Here is a 17,242-nt window from a genome sequence, read left to right as displayed (position 1 = left end):
AAATGTGCAGAGTATCCCCCCCCATCCAAGGTAGACACAAGTACTAGAGTGGCTTTTCATCTGTCCTTGATTTTTGCAGAATTGTCTGGTTTCTGTCATATTTTTTGTACTGTTGATTTATGCTTATTACTCAAAGTGCCTGTTGCTCTGTGTTTAAGTAGCAATACTTTAATGACCATCAGGTAAGCTTGGCTGAGATCGTAAGATGCAAGTAAGCTTTAATAAGCATACTGTTAAAGAACTGCCAACATGGAAAGCCTTTCTGTTGTTGAAATGTAGAGAATACTTAACTAGATAATGTATAAGCCTTGGGTATTGAAATGCATATGACAGTATTTGTAATAAAGGACAGGATTACATTATTTTAAGAAACTCATTACACTTAGAGACATCCAGTCATCTCTGTAGGCTTTACCCGTAAACTAAACAGAATGCCAGTTGTGTGGTCCATAACCTGTACAGTAATCCTTTTAAGCAATGTATCTTGAGCTTATTTCTTGTTTGCTTTTCATTTTTTACTTTGATCATGTTTTCCCCATGAAACAAGTAGATAGTTGTCAGGCAGCAGGTCTTTTTTTGGATAAGAAACATTTTTACAAGTGGGGGCATCAGAGATTTCTACCTTCAGCATGTTACTTGGTACTTTAATAAAGCTGAATATAAATTATAATTAGAACTGCAGTGCAAGAAGTGGTTTGAGCTGAGTGCTGCTTGTTTTTTTATACTTGATTTTGACTGGCATTCCATTAATATATTTAAAAAGTAATTTATTTTTTCATGCTTCTCAACCTTTTTGTTTCCATCTAGATATTAAGCAAGCTGTTATGCAGCCAATGCATTGAAATATTTTTTATTCTTCTGCACTTCATTTTGTCTTGATTGGACTCTCATAATGACGTTTTGGCACCCAGGGCAATGTATTTAGTTAGTTTTTGTGGTTTTCAGCATAGCTCCTCCCCTTTCTAGTTGGCCACACCCCTTCCCATTGACCCCACCCATTCAGCTGTCTCCTGCAGTCCCCCTTTGATTTGAAGTCACCAGCCGCCACTGGGTACAATTGGTTGTAACTAAAACATTCATGCTCTTTGAGATGGGATACAGGGTCTGAATTGCCTAGACATAATATAGCCTTATTGAATTTAATTCTGTTGGCTGCTAAAGAGCAGTTACTAGGAAAATGGAAATCAAAATCTAAACCAATCATGCTTGAAGTATTCATTATTGTAAGAGTGATAAATGAACGAAAAATTGGATCTTTTGAAAAAGAAGGGAGCACATTACATAGCAATAAATGGAAACTGTGGCAACCGTACAAGCATAATAAAGTTCAGGAGTAGGAGGAGTAGGAGTGAGGTTTAAAAGAATGCAGGGATCAAGCAATTTATGTAATGCTGAGCTAAATGGCAGTTGTTACAAAGAAAGAGAAAAACATATATGCAATGTTTAATTATGTAAATGAAAAATGTTAATATGGTTTGTTTTTTTTCTACTGATGCATGTATGCTTATGTTTTAAGTGATAATGTAATAAAATGTTTAAAAATGAATGAGAATACTATAACTGGGACATTTATTTTGTGTATGATATGTTGCTGGGAGAGGTGAACTTTCTTGATATTATTGTAAAAGGTAAGGAAAGTAGAAGTATTAGTACTTGATTGTTTAGAAAATTTCCTTTGGTAAACAGAGAACCTCAAGCATCTAGTGACCTTCTTTAATTAATAAGGTATTTATGTACTGGTGAATATGTGAGAAGATATAGGAATACCACAAACATTAATGATTGTGACAAAGTAACAACGAATATGGAAGCCAGACTACAGGAGAGGAATTATAGCTGTGAATATTACACAGAGTTTGAAAAGGTATTAGGACACAGAAATGTGTTTAAACATATAAATTTGAAAGAAATGAGGAAATAAACAAGTGAGATTAAAAAGTTTTGTTTTGTGTTTCAGAATACACATGAGATACAAACCATTTATAAAATGTAATTGAAACATATTGTTTTCTGATGAAAGATTGGCAAAATATTATTGAGATTTCCTGCATTTTCTTTCAGCTGACCTTTGACTATAGGACAATTGCTGTTATTTAAAATGGCTACTTGCGGTGTTAATCTTGCCACTGCAGAAATTGGTAATATTTCAAGCAAATCATTACAGAAGGAAACATAATAGACTAGCATGAAGCCAAACAGAAGTTTGAACTACAAGTTAGACACTGCGTTGTTTACCATGGATGAATATTAGAGATAAGGCAAAGAGAAAGGGATTGGGGAGTGCTATATGAAAGACCAACTCTGGTAGAATTTTAGTTGAGTTTAGAACAGAAGCTGCTGTTAAAAATGGGAATATTAGTAGGGTATATAAAATATTGCATGATAACCATAATAATTAATCAGAGAAGGTTAGAAAAGATTGGAAAGAGAGACTGAAAAGATAATTTGTAAAGAAACAATGGGAGGAAATCTATATAGTTCCCTAGACGGTTTAGGATTTTTGCATGGAAATGTTTGATAAGCATGGTTTTTGGTAACTTTAATTACCCATCCATAGGCTGGGTAAATTATATGTGTTCTAACTCACATGCCCAAAGGTTCCTGGACTTCTTTAACTCCAATAGCCTGGACCAGCTGGTTGACACACTCACAAGGGGCTCAAACATCCTGGAACTAGTGCTCACCAACATGGGGGACCTCTGCTCCACCCCAGTGTGTGGCCATCCCTGGTGAGATCTGACCACAAAGCAGTCTTGTTAGAAGTAACTATAGCACAATACCCCCACCCCTGTTAGCAACAACTAGACTAAAAAACTTCCCCGAGGCCAATTTCAACCTCTTACATGATGGAATAAATAGCTTCATAGCCCCTCCCCCCACTGATGGAACGGACACATATGCTGAGTTATACATCAATGCTTTATTCAAGCACCTGTACAATTGTATTGACTTTGCCATGCATGATAGAACAAAAGCAAGATCTGCAAGGAAAAACAAACCTGCCTGGTTAACAACTGACATTAATAGGCTATACAATGGAAGAAAGAAATTGCTGTCTAAGAGTAGGAAGGAACGGTCTCAAAACTGGAAGCCATCCCTCCTCAACTTAAACAAGTAAATAAGACTCCTAGCGAAGTCCTCCAAATCTAACTATGAATCCAAATTAGTTTCTCTAGCTAAGGTTAACCACAAGGTGTTCTTTAGTTACACCTCTAATGTCAAAGGTAAGGCTTAGATTTGCGCTGAACTCGTACTTAATATTACTACATATATAGAACCTGTGGATATCGCAAACCTGCTGGCTGACAGGTTTGGTGAAAACTTCACTCACCTGTTCCTGCCACATATACCCCAAAGCATCCCTAACACCTGTCCCCCGCCTAGTATCTCTGAGGAACAGGTCTTAAATGACCTCTCAAAGGCCAAAAACATAGCCTCTATGGGAACAGACAACATCCCAGGCTTTGCTCTACATGGGTTAAAACAGGAATTAGCATAAGTTCATAGGTAGGTACTAGGCCATCTGCCCAAGGGCATTTATAAGACTAGACAGAGTGTGTCGGCTTTCACCACCCCATTGATTAATTAACTGATCCTCTGTCAAGCAGAGCCAATGAAGTGATCCCAGGGGTGTATTTTCTGTTACCCATCCACTCGTCAAGGTTTCTCTTGAAGAGTGTTAGTGAGGGGATCTGCCTAATGTAGTTTGGAATTTTATTCCAAAGCATGGGGAGTCTCTTTGACAGGAATCTATCCCTCCAGCATGTTCTATTTATTGTTGTGGTGAGGTTTAGCTCACTAGAGTGCGTGGCTCGCAGTGACTTGGATTTCTTTAGGTGGAGCATGTCCATCAATTCTGAGTTAGACATGGCTTTGTAAGTCAGGCAGAGATCACCTCTGAGTAAGTCATATGCCACTCAGTACAGCCGGAGTTTTTTCAGTCGGGCTGCATAGGACATATGTTTGAGGCCAGTAATCCTCTTGGTGAGGTATTTTTGTGATCTTTCCAGCTGTTGGAAGTGTCTTGTGAGGTACATCCCAAATGGGGCATTGTACTCTATGATGGGTCTAATGAGTGATAGGTAGAGGGGCACTATAACCTGTTTATTTCTAGATGTGAACCCTTTAGTAATTAAATGGGCCACATAGAAGGATTTCCTAACTACTCCGGCAATATGATTGTCAAAGGAGAGATTACTATCCATCTGGGTCCCCAGATCTCTTATTATATCTTCTGTATTAAGGGGGCTGCCACCTATGTGGTAATTTGTGGGTATTTAGTTTTTCCCAAACGGGATGACTATGCATTTTTTGGCATTTAGCTTGAGGCCATGACTTTGACACCAGGTGTCCGTCTCAGTAAGGCCCTTTTGGAGGATGTCCGTGTCAGCTGGAGAGTCAATTATGGCTCCCAGTTTGCAGTCATCAGCAAACTTGGTTAGCCTTAGTCCTCCTGTGTTTGCCTGTACTTCTGAGAAGTATATACCGAAAAGTAGGGATCCCATGACCGAGCCTTGTGGGACACCACTTGTGACTGGTTTAGAGTTGGACCTGGAGCCCGCTTTTCTTACCGTGTGAGTTCTGTCTGTAAGCCAGTTGGCAACCCATCTCGTGATGTAGCGGTTTATGTTCAGGCTGGGGAGGTTTTCTGTAATACCCGAGTGGGGAATGGTGTTGAAAGTCTTGGCGAGGTCAAGGTAGGCTGTGTGAACCACCTTTCCCCTCGTCTATGGCCTTAGTGACTGTCTCGAAGAAGTCAACCAGATTTAGTAGGCATGATCTGCCCTTAACAAAGCCGAACTGGGTCAGGTCAAGTGTTTGGAGGTTCCCAATGTCTTTGTTAATGAGTTCCATGATGATGTGCTCCATAGCCTTGCAGACCAGGCTAGTCAGGCTTATGGGGCGATAGTTACCAGGGTCATTTGTGGCCCCTCCTTTGTGAAGAGGGATAACCGTTACTGTGCGCCATTCTATGGGCACATAGCCTGTAGAGAGTCTGAGGTTGAACAGCATGTTTAGGGGTTAGTTTGTTCTGTAGTTCGTGCAAAACGCAGTCTGGGACACCATCTGGTCCCATTGACACTGTGTTTTTGGCTTTTGAAAGGGCTGTTTTCACCTGTGCGTCTGTGATTTTTGGGACACTACACTTTTCCGGTATTGTTGTGGGCCCTTTTGGAGGTAAGAGGGGGGTGAAGTTTGCACTGAATCAGTCTGCCAGGATGTTGGCAATATCAGTAGGTTCAGTATATTTTGTGCTATTTTGCACTAGTTCAGTGCATATCTGCGAGTTGCCACTTAGATTCTTAACATAGCTAAAGAAGGCTTTGTGGTTATCTTTTGAATCCTTGGCTATTTTTCTTTCGAAGTTAGCCTTGGATGATTTCATGAGGGACCTTAGTTTCTTACTTATACTGATCAGGGATGTCTTTCTTTTTTGGGATTTGCTTTTTTTCTGAACTAGTGTCCTCCTTCTGTTGTATAGCCTGTTTATGGCAGGGGTCCACCAAACTGGTTTCCTTCTCTTTGAGAAGTGAGTCTTCATTTTGCTAGGGATGGCACAATCCGTGCATCCTTGTAGGTGCTTATAGAGTGCATTTGTAAAGGTTTGTGCATCTGGGGCAGTGTTATCCTTTAGTGTGTGGGCTGTAAAACTTACCACCTCTGTCTTAAGTAAGGTGAAGTTTGCTTTAGAAAAGTTTTTACTGTGGTTTCCTTAGTTGGTTGTGGTGGTGTGGTGTAGACATCCAGAGTGATTAGTTTATGGTCTGATCTAACCAGTGATGGGTTGACCTCCGGTGTGGAACACCTGTCTCCCATGTTGGTGATGACCAGGGGAGTTTACCAGCTGATCCAGGTCATTTGAGTTGATGAATTCCAGGAAGTGCTGGGCCTGGGAGTTTGTACTCGAGTAGTTTTCCCAGTGAATGGTAGGGTAATTGAAATTGCCCAATATCAGGGTGTTCAGTAGGACCTTCATGTTTTTCAGTGTCTCCAGGAAGGTGGAGTGGTGGTCCTGGGTCATGGAGGGTGATCTGTAGCAGGCCACAATTTGCATTGCAGATTTGCCCGATGTTAGTTGCACATGGATGATCTCAGAGGTATCATGCTGCGCCACTAACCTGGAGGTGTAGGTATCCTTGATGAGTATGGATACAACCCCTTCTTTTGCGTTTCAGTCCATGTTCTTTGGCCGAAACATGTGGTATGAGTTGTAGCCTGGTAGTGCTGGGTTGCTCTCTGGAGCCTTGGGTCGACATTCTCCATACTGAGGAGTACTTTGAGCGCATGCATTTTGAGATTTAAACTCCGGGCGTTGAGTAGCATAACCCTCAGTTTTTTGTTACTTGTGCTGTTTACGGAGGTGCGTTTGACTTTTGAGCCTTGCCTAAAAAAGGCACTATGGGGGCAGCAAGAGCCTTGGCCAGTATTTGAAAGCCTAGGGGTGACAGGTGCAAGCTGTCTCTTGCAAAGCAACGAGGCTTGTTGAGCATGTCTTCCCAGGCTGACAGACACTGGATCCCCTTTGAATGACACCAGAAGCTTAGCCAATTGTTGAAATTGATCATTTTTTTCTTTATCCTGAGGTATCATTCTTGGTGAGGGCAAGATGCTACTCAGGGTCAGGGTCATACCATCCTGGGCTACATGATCAGAGAGCTCTTCCATGTCTCTTTTCATGTAGTCCAGGGTGGTACGTCTCAGGTCATTCGCACCAACATGAACTATGACAGAGTCATATTTGTACTTGTTCTGGAATGACCTGAGTGCTTGTGTTATGTGGCAGATTCTGGCTCCTGACAGGCAGCTAACAGTAACCTTCTGCTTGTCCAGCCTAGTGAGTGGGATGTCAGTGTGCCTGACTATAGAGTCACATATTACTAGGGTGTTAGGTATGTTATTTCGCCTTAAGGGCTGTGATTGTGTGGCACACGGATTTTGTGTTTTATGTGTTGTCTGGTTTGTGATGGGAGGTGCTGGTTGTTTGGGTGTCTGCTTTGGAGGTCTCTGATGCTTTTGCAGGTTTTTATTTAGAGCCTCCAAGTATGATTTTGTGTATTTATGTGTATCTTTTGCCAGTGCTGTTTTAGTAGGTCTGTGTGCAGCCAGAGGTGTGATGCAAGTGTTAACCTTCTCCTCTTGATTGTCTGTTCCAGTCTTGGGTGGAGACAGCTTAGCTTCAAGTTTGGCTGTATAATTGTATCTCTTGCATATGTTAGTGTTTTGCGGTAAGAGGAGAGGGTTGTCTGTGTACATGAGGCAGTTGTAACATTGCCTCAGGATACCCAGATTCACCAGCTGGACTGGAGAGTACACCTGAAATCGCCCTTTGGTCATGTCTGAATATTAGGGTGAGCTGCTTAGTCGCTTGGTTGGTGAGGGGTGAATAAAGAGCCTTGCCCTGCTGGGCAATCAGGGTCAGAGTATATTAGTGCTTGCTATTAGGTCTGAGGAAGTGCTGTGTTGTAGGATGCTTTTTGAGTCCTTAGGTTGAGAGTTAGACTAGTTTCAAAGGAAAAACTGAAGAGTAGACTTAGTGGAGCCGGGAAGAATTTAACCATAGTTAACCGGTGCTGCCCAGTGCGCAAAACTGTGCAAAAGCGTTTTTTATAGTAGAGAAATGAAAGAGATAGAAATTAGCCCAAAATGGCCATTAAAGCATCACGATCGATCACACTTTTCAAGCACAGCCTAAACACTGGCTTCATCCCAGCAGAATGGAAAACAGTTCCTGTCATCCCTTTGCACAAAGAGGGTGCATCCACGGAACCCCGGGAACTATAGACCCATTAGCCTGACCAGCCTTATCTGCAAAACCATGGAACGAATCATCATAAAGCAATTAAGAAAAGAAGTGTCACTGTAGAAGAGTACAGAAGAGGGAACAGATCAACAAAAATACTCAGAAAGATAGACATGATAAATGCAATGCACAGTATTATAAAAAATCAGTATTTATCATGCACTCTCACAAATAATAAACTAAAAATATTAGCACAAGCAGAAAAACTTAGAAAATACACAGATAAATATAAAGGAAAAGAACAAAATAAGCAATTTATTGATGACCCAAAAGGTTTATTAGGGAATTCGGAAACAAGGTAAAAGGAATTGAAAGACCACCAAAAAAGAAGAAATAGATACATTTTGGAGAAATATTTATGAAGATCCTGTGGAACATAACAAAGATGCTTAATGGATAGAAGAGGTAAAAGAAAGAATAAGAGTTCAAATGTACAGGACATGAAATGGCTGAAGTAATGGCCAGAGAGTTTGAAACAAAGTTAAGAAAAGCCTCTAAGTGGAAAATCCTAGGCCCAGATGCAGTACCTAATTTATGGCTAAAAGTATTAACATCTTTGCATGAAGATTTAGCCACGAGCAAGAACTATTAATATGTGCACCCTGAACAGACACCAGTCTGGCTAACAACAGGAAAAACAGTGCTCCTACTTAAGAGTGAACCTGCAAGCTACCCTAAAAACTATGGACCAGTAACTTGCCTTCTGACAACATATAAATGATACCAACAGAGTTTATAGTCATTTAGAAGAAAACTCAATTATGGCAATAGAACAAAAGGGTAATAAAAGAACACCATATGGAACAAAGGATCATTTGTTGTTAAATAAAGCCATAGTGGAGACCTGCAAAGAGGGGAGGAATCTAAGTATGGTATGGATAGACTACAAAAAAACATTTGACAGTATCCCACATTCATGGATAAAAGAGTGCTTACAAATGTATAAGATGCACCCTACACTGATAAAACTGCATCACAATGACAATGAAACAGTGGCAAAACAGTTAAGACATGATAAAGGACAAATTATTATTCCAGGGATAAAAATCTAAAGGGGGATATTCCAGGGTGACTGTCTCACCACTGCTCTTTTGCCTTGCCCTTAACCCATTAAGCTGTCTGCTTAACAGATTAGGTCAAGGCTATAATTTGGCTCCTTGAAAGCAACAAAGTGCAAAGACTTCTCATCTTCTCTTTGTCAATGATTTGAAACTGTATAGCTCATCAGATAGCAAACTGAAAGCCCAATTGCAAGTTGTCAAAACCTTTTCAGATGATGTAAGAATGTCATTTGGTCTTGATAAATGTGCAAAAACAACATTTACAGCAGGAAAGCTGCAGCACCAAGAAAACATCAGTTTGGGACAAGAATGTGATATAAAAGAACTTGAGCAAGAGGGGGTGTATAAATATATGGGAATTGATGAAGGATCAATAATAAAACATGAACAAATGTGAATAAAACTCAGTAAGGAATATTTTAGAAGACAGATTAATACTGAAAAAAACATTGACATCTAGGAACAAAGTTCAAGCTATAAACCAATTTACTCTAACTTACAGTTTTGGAGTGATTGACTGGCCCCAACATGTGTTAGATAGATTAGATAGTAAAACAAGAAGGATGCTTCATACACATCAAATAATTTATAAATATCAATGCATACCAAGGTTATATATTTCCCGTTCTGAAGGAGGTATGGGCCTCCTTGAAACTGATTACATGCATAGATCTGCAATCATGGGACTGCATTTATATCTGATGACCTCACAAGACCCAAACATAGTGAAAGTTTTGAAACATGAAGAGAATAAATTTAAGATAACTTCTCCCCTTAGTCTAGCAGAAGCATATCAGCATCAAGTGGGAATGGAAATTAATATAGAAGTATATAAAAATCAAGCAGCAACTGAATGTGCCCAAAACAAAAGAAAGACTATAAAGTGAAGGATCAGATGAGATGGCAAGAAATGTGGAAAGTGCATAAATATAGTTGCAAGTATAGAAAATTCCTGGAACAACCCATGTTGATCAGGAATGGATTAGGAGAGGAGAATTCAAACCAAAAGATGAAAGGTTAATATTGGTGGCCAAGATATTGGACTACATACACGTTGGTTGACAAAGTTCATTGAACATGTGGAAGAAACAAAAAAATGTAGGGTTTGTAAAACAGAACTGGAAACAGTTGTACACCTTGTTGCTGGTTGTGAAATACTAATGGCAGAAGGACTGTAAACTGAAAGGCATAATAATAATATGGCAAGACTGTTGAATTGGGGATTATGCAAACATTATAATATTGAAGTAGCTGAAAAATGCTGGAAACATGAACCACAAAGCATCATAGAAAATGATGAAGTCTATATCACATGGGATCCCCCATTACCAACTGTTTAAAAGATAGATGCGAGAAAATCAGATATAGTGGTCCATGAAAAGAAGACAAAAGTAGCATTGATCATTGAAATTGCTGCACCCAGTAACTACAGTGTCTTGCATGCAGTGACACAAAGTCATAAAATATCAGGATTTGCAGGCAGAAATGAGAGCAATGTGAAAGAAAGATACCCAGACAGTTCCAATAATAGTAGGAGCAATGGGCCTTATAAAAAAGAATTTACAATCGTATTTAGATATGTTACCAATACATGTAACTACATACAAATTTCAGAAGTCAAAAATGGGCACATTGCGGGTGCTGTGAAGGGCAAGGACCTGAATTCTCTACCCACCACTATTTGTAAAAAATTGCAGATTTTTGCCTCATATTTGTTCTGTTCCTCATAAAATCTGTGGTTTCTGTATCTTAATTTTTCCTTGCAAAGGTTTGTAGTGCAGTGGTGCACTGGTAGCATTGTTGTCTAACAGCTACAGGTTCTCTGGTTTGATTCTTGGCTGGGCTGCCTCCCATCCCTTACAAAGATGTGTCTGGAGTGTTTCTCCCTGCTCTGCTGAAAATTGGCTTTATTTTGTTCCAAGTCAGACTAGTTTCCTGGTTAACAAATGTTTAAAAATAACAGGCATTTGAATTTCAGACTTCATATTCTTCAGAAAGTACACGGTAAAACAAAACCTTTTATTCTAGCAATTGTCTAAGTTTATAACATGGATATTTGAAATTTGCCCATATTTTTGGGACTGTATTCCCCCATTATTGGCCTCGTCCAGGTATTTTGTGCTAAGGTTGAGAGCTATGGTGAGAACTGAATTCACTGAATGTTTGGGGGCTGTATTACCCCCATTACTGGCTTTGTCCACATGTTTTTTGCTAAGAGGTTGAAACTATGGTGAGAACTGAATTCACTGAATATGTTTGGCAGCTGTATTCCCACATTATTGGCTTTTTTCAGGTGTTTTTTTGCTAAGAGGTTGACAGCTATGGTGAGAACTGAATTCACTAAATGGTAGCCATTTAAGTTTGTCTTCCTCTCTTTCAGCTGTTTTGGCATAGTGGACTGTTTTGCACAGGGTCCCCTGGGTTCAAGACGTGGCAGTGAAATGTATGGTGGTAACACAGCATTTTATTCTAGCAACTTTCCAGCATTATACAAGCAATGTTTAAAATGTGTCCCTGGTTTTTGGCCTTTTGTCTCCTCCCCCCGAATAAATTTTGGCTTTTTCCAGATTTCTTGTGCTGCAAAGTTCAGAGATACAGCTGAGTGTCGAGTAGATTTTACAAGGAGCTGAGAGCTGCAGGGGAACAAAAGTTTAGTGCTGCTTATGCTAAGTCTGCTTGTATTGTTAATAGCACAACAGGTAGTGTACTTGCTTTTGATGCAGAAGGCTGTGGGTTCTACTCCCACAGTAGGTAGATGCATTGCTGTTACTGTACTGTGTTGTAAAGGGGGTGGATGCTGCAGTCCTTTTTGGCAAAGATACCTAGTAACTATGAACCTGTTATCAGTTTGCCATCCATTCCCTGTTGCGGTATTATTAGCTTATCATTTTTTTAATGCATGCAACATAGGCAATTTATTCTTCAAAGGCAACAGGCACTTTATTTGTAGATGAAACAATGACATATAAAGTTGTTTGCTAGCAGCAACCTCTTTTTTAGTTACAGATTTCTTTAATGTGGATTTTACTACTTCAGAGATTGTGCATATTTACTGATACTGGTGAACTATAGAAGGTTGAGTAGACTTTTTATGATGGAAATGTTCTGAATTGGGCAGTTTTGTCATTGGCGCATGCATTTTGTTTAATTGTTTACTGGAAAAATGTTCAAAACAATAAATTTAAAATGTCCTCTAACAACTGTATTGTATTTTACAAGGAACATAATGCAATACAGTGAGGAAGGTGTATCAAAGAACATGTGTATGTTTCATGTTCAAGGGGCCTATGATTTTGAAAACAGCCCAAAGTTAATCTTTATCTGCCACTGACAAAATGTATTTTCTGTGAATGTGGGTTTCAATGCTGTTTCAATGCATGTGATTTTCAAGGGCAGAGAAGTTTTAATGCTAAGTCTATTTTCATTGTGAGACTGCATTGCTTTGTTTAACAGATATCTATTAGGGTCTGTGCTGTAAAATGCAAAATAAAACTTTCAAATGAAATCTAAATCATCGCAGAAGTAAAGCAGTATGCACATATAGTGTTTATGGTAAATGGGGCAAAATAACCAAGGAATGGGACATTGGAATGGCTGCAGGGGGGAAGCTCCATTCGACCATGATTTTGTGGGGGGGGGGGGTAGCAGACTCAGACAGCCCCGGTTGAACTATACCTCTCAGTTGTCCATATTTTTGCGGAATTAATAGCTATTTGCTTCTTATTTTTGGTTTGTTCCTCATAAATTTTGTGGTTTTCTAGCAAATCATTTAGGAATGAAGTCACTAAATGACAGACATTGAGTTTCAGACATCATAACCTTCAGAAAAATGCATGCTAATGCAAGACCTGTTATTCTATCAACTGTCTTAAGTTTATACAAGAGCAATTTTTAGTAGTGTTTGCATGTTCCCCCAATATATTTGGCCTTGTCCAGATTTCCTGCATTAAGAGGTTGAGAGGTACGTGCAAATCGCTTTGTAGAATTAGGAATATCCAAACCTCTCAATTGTCCCCAATTTTGGCTCAAAATGTTGCTCTCCCCTAATAATCCCTCCTCAAAATGGCAATTTTGGAAGAAAACGTGGAGTGTTTACAATTATATATAACTGTAATGATCAGAGTTATAGATTACTTTTATTTCAGAAATGCATGTAGATGCTCTTATTTTGTTAGCTGCTCAAGTTAACAGTGTTAATATTAAAAAGGTGTCCCTTTTTTGACAGATTCCCAGCTGTATTGTGTGGCAACTTTATATTTTTGCATCACATTTTTGGTCTGTTTTTCATAAAATTGTGGTTTTCTGGCAAATTAGTGGCAAGTCATTAAAGATTGAAGTTAGAAAATAATGGTAGACATTTGAGTTTCAGATTTCATACCCTTCAGAAAATTCATACTAATTCAAGACCTACTACTGTTCTATTATCTAAGCTAATAAGAGCAATATTTAAAAATTGTCCTTATTTTTGGGCCTGTGTCCCACTTCTAGTTCTATGTATGGCTTTGTCCAGATTTCTTGCTCTGAAGTTAAGAGGTATGAGTGTCAGAGCCATCACCGTCAGCCAGAGACATTTCTAATTGTGACATACTTGTTGTAAACTTCCAAAAACAAAAAGCCAGCAAAAGGTGGAAAATGCATAAATATAAGTATAATTTATTGACAAAAAGACAAGGGGGAATAACCCCCCTGACCACACATATCCAAACCGGTTTCGGCTACAAAAAAGCCTTCTTCAGTGGATGAAAAACAGTTGGAACAACCAATAACCAGTATATATATATATATATATATATATATATATATATATATATATATCTAGAGTATAATATAAGAACCAATGAAAACAGATAATAGATAATTCAAAATTGGTCATTAAGACCAGGTGGAAAAAGGGCTCCAAGTTTAACTATCCATTTCCTTTCCTTAAAATTGAGTAACTCATGCCAATTGTGTTTATCCCTGCATGTACCCTTAATACAATCAATAATAACAAACTTGAAAGAAGCTGATGTATGCTTTAAAACATGTTTATATAGAGCATTGTTTTGACGTTTGTTTCTGATGTCACTAAGGTGTTCACCAATTCTTAAACAAAAAGGTCTAGAGGTTTGCCCCACATAAAATGCAAAACAAGTGCAAGTAACCAAATAGATGACCCACTCAGTACTGCAGTTAGCCCAAAATTTGATGTAAAAAATCTCAGGAGTATTCCTACTGCTAAATTCCCGGGTATTTTGGACCCGAGCACAGTATGAACAGTGACCACAGGGAATACAACCCAGAACCGGTCCACCAGTGAGAGATAGTTGTATAGAACCTATAGAATCAAAAAAAGGCCTCTTGTAGTGACTGAACATGGAACCTAATGTACGTCCCCTTCTGAAAGAGAAAGAACATCTGTCTCTTAAGAAGGGATATAACTTTTCATCTGCCATCAAAATGTTCCATTGTCTATGGATAATATTCATAAAGACTCTGGAAATTCATCCATAAGTGGTAACCAGCCATAAAGGCTGTTGAACAACATCCTTGTTCTTATCTTTATAACATAATAAATCCTGCCTATTTAAATTGGAAGCCCAATGTTTAGCCAAGTTGACCGTACCTGGATGATAACCTCTCTCAATAAATCTACGAGCAAGATCATCCCGAATAGCTACAAAAGACTGTTGGCTAGAACAAATCCTTCTGGCTCTAAGAAATTGGGATTTAGGTATGTTCTGGATGATATGTTGTGGGTGGAAGCTGGTCGCGTGTAACAAGGAATTGTACTCAGGAAATTTTCTAAATAATATAGTGGACAGAGTATCATCCACATTCCTATTAACTTCCACATCTAGAAATAACATCCCAGATCTATGATAGATCATTTTGAATTCAATTCCCCATATATTGTCATTGAGATAATCAACAAACTCCTGGAGATAACTCTCATCAGCCTTCCACACCAACCAACAATCATCCAGATAACGTCGCCAGATGTCCATCTTGCACATGTAGATGTTGTGATTTGGGTCATAAATCATGACCTCCTCGATATAGGCCATAAATAGGTCCGCATAAATCGGTGCAAAAGACGCACCCATAGCTGTTCCTTTAATTAGCCAAAAACATTGATTCTGATAATAAAAAACATTGCTGGTCAGAACATATTCTGTCAGACGTACCAAAAAAGTGTTAAATCCAGGTTGATAGAGACCAGATCTAGCCAACCAATAATCCAAGGCTTGTATGCCCGCCCAATGTGGAATATTGGTATAGAGAGAGGTGATGTCCAGAGTACATAACAGCCAATGGGGTTCAAGTTGTGTATCATTAATTATGTCCAAAAATTGAGTGGTGTCTTGAATCCTCGCTCTGATGGAAGAGAGCAATGGTTTCAAGAAAAGAGTAAGATATTCAGACAATGGTTCGGTAAGAGACCCATGTCCTGAGACAATGGGTCTACCTGGTGGATTGGTAGCATGTTTATGTATCTTAGGCAACAAATAAAAATATTGTTGCTTAGGAGATGAAACAATAAATTGATTTTTCACAGCCTGTGTGATAATACCCTCATCTACTGCTTGTGTCAAAAATTGTCCAATTTTCAGTTGGAGGTGAGGGGATGGATCCAAGGGCATGTGCATATAATATCCTTTATCCCCCAATTGTCTCATGGCCTCCTTATCATATTTAACCTTATCTTGGACCACAACCGCCCCACCCTTGTCAGCCTGAGTTATAACTAAATTCTTTTTATTCACAAGCTCATCCACACTCTGCACTTCATCCTTGGACAAATTATTATATGATACCGGAAAATCCTTTAAGTAACAATGTAAATCCTTTAACACATTATTTTGAAAAACTCCTACCAAATGTGTCATACGCGGATTAAAAGTAGATTTCTTGAACTTAAATTCTTGGGGTAGGGAAGAATCACTCTCAGTGTAAAAAAATTTCAAATTTAACAACCGACAGAAATTAGGCACATCCTGGGCTAAGGAGTATTCAGAAACAAAGAAACCAGGAACAAAATGTAATCCTTTATTAAGTATTTTAATTTGTGTACTAGTAAGCTCCACAGAGGAAATATTGTGAACATTGGAATTATTAATCAGTGTTCTGTCATCATTTTCAAAAGAGCCTCCAGACCCTGTTTGGGTTTGTCTCTTTTTGTGTTTCTGCCCCCCTCGTCTGAATCTGAACCCAGAGGGTGGGACGAATTTTTCCTCTTGGCATTAGGTGAAACATCAAAATGGTTCCCCTCACCTTCACCTTCAGTATTAGAAGATGTATCCTCCCCAGAAGTAAAACTGGAAGAGTCAAAGCTTTTCTTTAGTATAGATTTCGGTCTCTTTCTCTTGTGAGTCGAAATTCTTTTATTATCACCAGGTAATCTAAAGGAAACGTTTTTAGATGTATCAAAAGGTTTTCCACTCTCATAATCACCTACATCCCTAAAAAAATTTTTAAGTTTTCTTTCTTTTAGACTCTGTTCCAACTTGGATAAATCCATTGTTAGTTGTTTGACTCTCTGAAGTTGAGAAGTATGAGTGGCAGAGCCATCACCGTCAGCCAGAGACATTTCAAATTGTGACATACTTGTTGTACCCTACTCCCCATTGTAGTGGCTCTGGATGTGTCCAAGGAAGGTAAGGAGCAGTTATGCAGTGTAAGTGTGCAGAGTACTCCCCCATCCAAGGTAGACCACAAGTATGACCGTGGATTTTCATCTGTCCTTGATTTTGCAGAATGTTCTGGTTTTCTGTCATATTTTATTACTGTTGATTTATGCTTCTTATTATTCAGGAAATGCATGCTGTCACAGTGGCCTGTTACTCTGTTTAAGTAGCAATGATTTAATGACCATCAGGTAAGCTTGTCGGAGATTGTAAGAAGCAAGTAAGCTTTAATAAGCATACTGTTAAAGAATTACCAGCATTGAAAGCCTTTTTGTTGTTGCCATGCAGAGACTATTTACATAACTAGATAATGTATAAGCCTTGGGTATTGAAATGCATATGACAGTATTTGTAATAAAAGGACAGGATTACAGTATTTTCAGAAGCTCATTACATTTGTTGGAGACTTGCAGTCATCTTTTCAGGCTTTACCCGTAAACTAAACAGAATGCCAGTCTATCATGTGTGGTCCATAACTTGTGCAGGAATCCTTTAATCAATTTATCTTGAGCTTGTTTCTTGTTTGCTGTTCATTTTTTATTTTGATCATATCTTCCCCATGAAACAAGTAGATAGTTGTGTCAGGCAGCAGGTCTTTTTTGGATAAGAAACATTTTTACAAATGGGGGTATCACAGAGATTGATACTTTCAGCATGTTACTTGGTAATTTTATAAAGCTGAATATAAATTATAATTAGAACTGCAGTGCAAT

This window comes from Protopterus annectens, chromosome 2.part2, assembly GCF_019279795.1.
Source record: "Protopterus annectens isolate FY-2018-M chromosome 2.part2, PAN1.0, whole genome shotgun sequence".
NCBI lineage: Eukaryota > Metazoa > Chordata > Ceratodontiformes > Protopteridae > Protopterus > Protopterus annectens.
Note: the sequence above shows the minus strand (reverse complement) of the source record.